Source organism: Arachis hypogaea, chromosome 2 (genome assembly GCF_003086295.3).
Source record: "Arachis hypogaea cultivar Tifrunner chromosome 2, arahy.Tifrunner.gnm2.J5K5, whole genome shotgun sequence".
NCBI lineage: Eukaryota > Viridiplantae > Streptophyta > Magnoliopsida > Fabales > Fabaceae > Arachis > Arachis hypogaea.
In genome coordinates this window covers 80880893-80888370 of record NC_092037.1, presented here as the reverse complement: position 1 = coordinate 80888370, position 7478 = coordinate 80880893, and the positions used below count along the sequence as shown (strand labels likewise).

The 7478-nt window shown below is 42.3% G+C and overlaps 1 non-coding gene across 1 annotated transcript; it reads right to left on the bottom strand.

Annotated features, from left to right (window-relative positions):
- Window positions 1-590: 590 nt before the first annotated feature.
- On the bottom strand, window positions 591-698 carry LOC140181029 (small nucleolar RNA R71). The gene has a single exon (XR_011875532.1). It is a non-coding gene; the product is annotated as a small nucleolar RNA R71 (small nucleolar RNA).
- Between the last annotated feature and the right edge of the window lie 6780 nt (window positions 699-7478).

Below are 7478 nucleotides of genomic sequence, written 5' to 3'. Positions count from 1 at the left end.
AATCTCTATACTGTAACATAGGGATTCCACATTTCTTGTTCCTATCTCTATATGAGCAGGAGCAAAGACAAAGGCATTCTTGTTGAGGCAGATCCTGAACCTGAAAGGACCTTGAAGAGAAAGCTAGAGAAGCCAAAGCACAACTTTCTTAGAGCACCTAACCGAATTCTTCAAAGAAGGAACACATGGCAGCCGAAAACAACAACAATGCCAACAATGCAAGGAAGGTGCTGGGTGACTTTACTGCACCTACTCCCGACTTCTATGGGAGAAGCATCTCTATCCCTGCCATTGGAGCAAACAACTTTGAGCTTAAGCCTCAATTAGTTTCTCTAATGCAACAGAATTGCAAGTTCCATGGACTTCCATTGGAAGATCCTCATCAGTTTTTAGCTGAGTTCTTGCAAATCTGTGACACAGTCAAGACTAATGGGGTTGACCCTGAGGTCTACAGACTGATGCTATTCCCTTTTGCTGTAAGAGACAGAGCTAGAACATGGTTGGACTCTCAACCTAAAGAAAGCCTGGACTCTTGGGAAAAGCTAGTCAATGCCTTCTTGGCAAAGTTCTTCCCACCTCAAAAATTGAGTAAGCTCAGAGTGGAAGTCCAAACTTTCAGACAGAAGGAAGGAGAATCCCTCTATGAAGCTTGGGAAAGATACAAACAATTGATCAGAAAGTGTCCCACTGATATGCTTTCTGAATGGAGCATCATAGGTATTTTCTATGATGGTCTCTCTGAACTGTCCAAGATGTCCTTGGATAGCTCTTCTGGAGGATCTCTTCATCTGAAGAAGACGCCTACTGAGGCTCAAGAACTGATTGAAATGGTTGCAAATAACCAATTCATGTACACTTCTGAAAGAAATCCTGTGAACAATGGGACTAGTCAGAAGAAAGGAGTTCTTGAGATTGACACTCTGAATGCTATATTGGCTCAGAACAAAATATTGACCCAACAAGTCAATATGATTTCTCAAAGTCTGTCTGGAATGCAAAATGCACTAAGCAGTACTAAGGAAGCTTCATCTGAGGAAGAAGCTTATGATCCTGAGAACCCTTCAATGAAGAGGTGAATTACATGGGAGAATCCTATGGAAACACCTACAATCCTTCATGGAGGAATCATCCAAATCTTTCATGGAAGGATCAACATAGACCTCAACAAGGTTTCAATAACAATAATGGTGGAAGAAATAGGTTTGGCAATACCAAGCCTTTTCCATCATCTTCTCAGCAACAGACAGAGAGTTCTAAGCAGAATAATTCTGACTTGGCAACCATGGTCTCTGATCTGATCAAAACCACTCAAAGTTTCATGACTGAAACAAGGTCCTCCATTAGAAATTTGGAAGGACAAGTGGGTCAGCTGAGCAAGAAAATTACTGAACTTCCTCGAAGTACTCTTCCAAGCAATACTGAAGAAAATCCAAAAGGAGAGTGCAAGGCCATCAATATGGCCGAATTCTGGGAGGAAGCAGAGGCAGTGAACGCCACTGAGGAAGACCTCAATGGACGTCCACTGACCTCCAATGAGTTCCCCAATGAGGAACCATGGGAATCTGAGGCTCAAAATGAGACCATAGAGATTCCATTGGACTTACTTCTGCCATTCATGAGCTCTGATGAGTATTCTTCCTCTGAAGAGGATGAGTATGTCACTGAAGAGCAAGTTGCTAAATACCTTGGAGCAATCATGAAGCTAAATGACAAGTTATTTGGAAATGAGACTTGGGAGGATGAACCCCCTTTGCTCACCAAAGAACTGGATGACTTGTCTAAGCAGAAACTGCCTCAAAAGAGGCAGGATCCTGGGAAGTTTTCTATACCTTGTACCATAGGTACCATGACCTTCAAGAAGGCCTTGTGTGACTTAGGATCAAGTGTAAACCTCATGCCCCTCTCTGTAATGGAGAAATTAGGGATCTATGAGGTACAAGCTGCAAAAATCTCACTAGAGATGGCAGACAACTCAAGAAAACAAGCCTATGGACTTGTAGAGGATGTTCTGGTTAAGGTTGAAGACCATTACATCCCTACTGATTTCATAGTCCTAGAGACTGGGAAATGCATGGATGAATCCATCATCCTTGGCAGACCCTTCCTAGCCACAGCAAAGGCTGTGATTGATGTTGATAGAGGAGAGTTGATCATTCAAGTGGATGAAGAATCCTTGGTGTTTAAGGCCCAAGGATATCCCTCTGTCTTCATGGAGAGGAAGCATGAAGAGCTTCTCTCAAAACAGAGCCAAACTGAGCCCCCGCAGTCAAACTCTAAGTTTGGTGTTGGGAGGCCACAACCAAACTCTAAGTTTGGTGTTGAACCCCCACATTCAAACTCTAAGTTTGGTGTTGGGAAGGTCCAACACGGTTCTGAGCATTTCTGAGGCTCCATGAGAGCCCTCTGTCAAGCTAATGACATTAAAGAAGCGCTTGTTGGGAGGCAACCCAATGTTTTATAATTAACTATTTTCTTTTGTTATTTTATCTTTTTTGTAGGTTGATGATCATAAGAAGTCACAAAAACAATGAAAAAAGCAAAAACAGAATGAAAAACAGGAAGAAAAACAGCACACCCTGGAGGAAGATGCTGCTGGCGTTTAAACGCCAGTAAGCCTAGCAGTTGGGCGTTTAACGCCCAGTCTGGCACCATTCTGGGCGTTTAACGCCAGAAAAGGGCACCAGACTGGCGTTAAACGCCAGGAATAGGCATCAGCCCGGCGTTTAACGCCAGAAATGGCTCAAAACGTGGATTTTGATGTCATTTGGTGAAGGGATGCCTTTTCCTTGACACTACAGGATCTGTGGACCCCACAGGACCCTACCATCATTCTCTCTCTTCTTCCCCCATTCACCAATCACCTCAACACCTCTTCCCCAAAAACCCTTCACCTATCAAAACCCATCTTTCTCTTCACCACTCACATCCATCCTTCATTAATCCCCACCAACCTCACCCTTCAAATTCAAACAACTTTCCCTCCCAAACCCACCCATAATGGCCGAACCATTCATCCCCTCTCTCCTATATATACCCTTCTTCAATCCTTCATTTTCACACAACCTAAACACCAACTCTCCCCCTCTTTGGCCGAACACACCACCCTCTCCCTCTTCCCCATTTCTTCCTCTTCTACTCTCTTCTTTCTTCTTTTGCTCGGGACGAGCAAACATTTTAAGTTTGGTGTGGTAAAAGCGTTGCTTTTTCGTTTTTCCATAACCATTATGGCATCCAAGGCCGGAGAAACCTCTAGAAAGAGGAAAGGGAAGGCAAAGGCTTCCACCTCCGAGTCATGGGAGATGGATAGATTCCTCTCAAGGGTGCATCAAGACCACTTCTATGAAGTTGTGGCCTTGAAAAAGGTGATCCCCGATGTCCCCTTTTCACTCAAAAAGGGTGAATATCCGGAGATCCGACATGAGATCCGAAGAAGAGGTTGGGAAGTTCTTACCAACCCCATTCAACAAGTCGGAATCTTGATGGTTCAAGAGTTCTATGCCAATGCATGGATCACCAAGAACCATGACCAAAGTGTGAACCCGAATCCAAAGAATTATCTTACTATGGTTCGGGGGAAATACTTGGATTTTAGTCCGGAGAGTGTGAGGGTGGCGTTCAACTTGCCTATGATGCAAGGAGATGAGCATCCTTATACTAGAAGGGTCAACTTTGATCAAAGGTTGGACCAAGTCCTCACAGTCATATGTGAAGAGGGCGCACAATGGAAGCAAGATTCAAGAGGAAAGCCGGTCCAATTGAGAAGGCATGACCTCAAACCCGTGGCTAGAGGATGGTTAGAGTTCATACAACGCTCAATCATTCCCACTAGCAACCGGTCCGAAGTTACCATAGACCGGGCCATCATGATCCATAGCATCATGATTGGAGAAGAAATAGAAGTTCATGAGGTCATAGCCCAAGAACTCTATAAGGTGGCGGACAAGACCTCCACCTTAGCAAGGTTAGCCTTTCCTCATCTCATTTGTCACCTCTGTTATTCAGTTGGAGTTGACATAGAGGGAGACATCCCCATTGATGAGGACAAACCCATCACCAAGAAAAGGATGGAGTACACAAGGGATCCCACTCATCATGAAATCCCTGAAATTCCTCAAGGGATGAATTTTCCTCCACAAAACTATTGGGAGCAACTACACACCTCCCTAGGAGAGTTGAGTTCCAACATGGGACAACTAAGGGTGGAGCATCAAGAACACTCCATCATCCTTCATGAAATTAGAGAAGATCAAAGAATCATGAGGGAGGAGCAACAAAGACAAGGAAGAGACATTGAGGAGCTCAAACACTCCATAGGATCTTCAAGAGCAAGAAAGAGCCGCCATCACTAAGGTGGACCCGTTCTTTGATTTCCTTGTTATTTGTTCTTCTGTTTTTCGAATTTTATGCTTATGTTTATCCATGTTTGTGTCTTATGATCATTAGTGTCTTAGTGTCTATGCCTTAAAGTTATGAATGTCCTATGAATCCATCACCTTTCTTGAATAAAAATGTGCTTAATTGAAAAGGAAGAATTGCATGAATTTTGAATTTTATAACAGTTAATTATTTTGATGTGGTGGCAATATTTTTGTTCTCTGAATGTATGCTTAAACAGTGCATATGTATCTTGAATTTGTGGTTCATGAATGTTGGCTCTTGAAAGAATGATGAAAAAGGAGACATGTTATTGAGGATCTGAAAAATCAATAAAATGATTCTTGAAGCAAGAAAAAGCATTTCAAAAAAAAAAAAAACCGAAAAAAAAGAAGAGAAAAAAAAAATAATAGAGAAATAAGAGTTGTGATCCAAGGCAAATAAGAGTGTGCTTAAGAACCCTGGACACCTCTAATTGGGGACTTTAGCAAAGCTGAGTTACAATCTGAAAAGGTTCACCCAATTATGTGTCTGTGGCATGTATGTATCCGGTGGTAATACTGGAAGACAGAATGCTTTGGGCCACAGCCAAGACTCAATAAATAGCTATGTTCAAGAATCATCATACTTTACTAAGAGAATCATTAACACTATCTGGACTCTGAGTTCCTAAAGAAGCCAACCATTCTGAATTTCAAGGGATAGATTGAGATGCCAAAACTGTTCAGAGGCAAAAAGTTAAAAACCCCGCTCATCTAATTAATACTGATCTTCATAGATGTTTTTGGAATTCATTGCATATTCTTTTCTTTTTATCTTATTTGATTTTCAGTTGCTTGAGGACAAGCAACAATTTAAGTTTGGTGTTGTGATGAGCGGATAATTTGTATACTTTTTGGCATTGTTTTTAGTATGTTTTTGTTATGATATAGTTAGTTTTTAGTATATTTTTATTAGTTTTTAGTTAAAATTCACTTTTCTGGACTTTACTATGAGTTTGTGTGTTTTTCTGTGATTTCAAGTATTTTCTGGCTGAAATTGAGGGACCTGAGCAGAAATCTGATTCAGAGACCAAAAAGGACTGCAGATGCTGTTGGATTCTGACCTCCCTGCACTCGAAGTGGATTTTCTGGAGCTACAGAAGCCCAATTGGCGCGCTTTCAACGGCGTTGGAAAGTAGACATCCTGGGCTTTCCAGCAATATATGATAGTCCATACTTTGCCCAAGATTTGATGGCCCAAACCGGCGTTCAAAGTCACCTCAAGAAATCCCAGCGTTAAACGCTGGAACTGGCACCCAAATGGGAGTTAAACGCCCAAACTGGCACTAAAGCTGGCGTTTAACTCCAAGAAGAGTCTCTGCACGAAAAATGCTTCACTGCTCAGCCCAAGCACACACCAAGTGGGCCCGGAAGTGGATTTTTATGTCATTTACTCATTTCTGTACACCTTAGGTTACTAGTTTTCTATAAGTAGGACCTTTGACTATTGTATTAGAAATCTTTGGATCTTTATATCTTTTGATCACTTTAGATCTTAGATCATTGGGAGGCTGGCCATTCGGCCATGCCTAGACCTTATGCTTATGTATTTTCAACGGTGGAGCTTCTACACACCATAGATTAAGGTGTGGAGCTCTGCTGTACCTCGAGTATTAATGCAATTACTATTGTTCTTCCATTCAATTCCGCTTGTTCTTTATCCAAGATATCACTTGTTCTTCAACTTGATGAAGGTGATGATTGACGCCCATCACCATTCTCACCCATGAACAAAGTGACTGACAACCACTCTTGTTCTACAAGCATTTGAGGCTTGGTGAATATCTCTTGGATTCCTGATTGCACGATGCATGGTTGATCGCCTGACAACCGAGTGCTCGCCTGACAAACGAGCCAGCCATTCCGTGAAGTCAGAATCTTCGTGGTATAGGCAAGAATTGATGGCAGCATTCAAGAGAATCCGGAAGGTCTAACCTTGTCTGTGGTATTCTGAGTAGGATTCAATGACTGAATGACTGTGACGTGCTTCAAACCTGTAACCTACCGGGCGTTAGTGACAGACGCAAAAGAATCACTGGAAGAATACTCATCCTCAGTGACATACTCAAACCTGTGGTATTTAGCAACTTGCTCCTCAGTGACATACTCATCCTCTTCAGAGGAAGAATACTCATCAGAGCTCATGAATGGCAGAAGTAAGTCCAATGGAATCTCTATGGTCTCATCTCGAGCCTCAGATTCCCATGGTTCCTCATTGAGGAACTCATTGGAGGTCAGTGGGCGTCCAGTGAGGCCTTCCTCAGTGGCGTTCACTGCCTCTCCTTCCTCCCAGAATTCGGCCATGTTGATGGCCTTGCACTCTCCTTTTGGATTTTCTTCAGTATTGCTTGGGAGAGTGCTTGGAGGAAGTTCAGTAATTTTCTTGCTCAGCTGATCCACTTGTCCTTCCAAATTCCTAATGGAAGATCTAGTTTCAGTCATGAAACTTTGAGTGGTTTTGATTAGATCAGAGACCATGGTTGCCAAGTCAGAATTATTCTGCTTAGAACTCTCTGTCTGTTGCTGAGAAGATGATGGAAAAGGCTTGCTATTGCCAAACCTATTTCTTCCACCATTATTGTTATTGAAACCTTGTTGAGGTCTATGTTGATCCTTCCATGAAAGATTTGGATGATTCCTCCATGAAGGATTGTAGGTGTTTCCATAGGATTCTCCCATGTAATTCACCTCTTCCATTGAAGGGTTCTCAGGATCATAAGCTTCTTCCTCAGATGAAGCTTCCTTAGTACTGCTTGGTGCATTTTGCATTCCAGACAGACTTTGAGAAATCATATTGACTTGTTGGGTCAATATTTTGTTCTGAGCCAATATGGCATTCAGAGTGTCAATCTCAAGAACTCCTTTCTTCTGACTAGTCCCATTGTTCACAGGATTTCTTTCAGAAGTGTACATGAATTGGTTATTTGCAACCATTTCAATCAGTTCTTGAGCCTCAGTAGGCGTCTTCTTCAGATGAAGAGATCCTCCAGAAGAGCTATCCAAGGACATCTTGGACAGTTCAGAGAGACCATCATAGAAAATACCTATGATGCTCCATTCAGA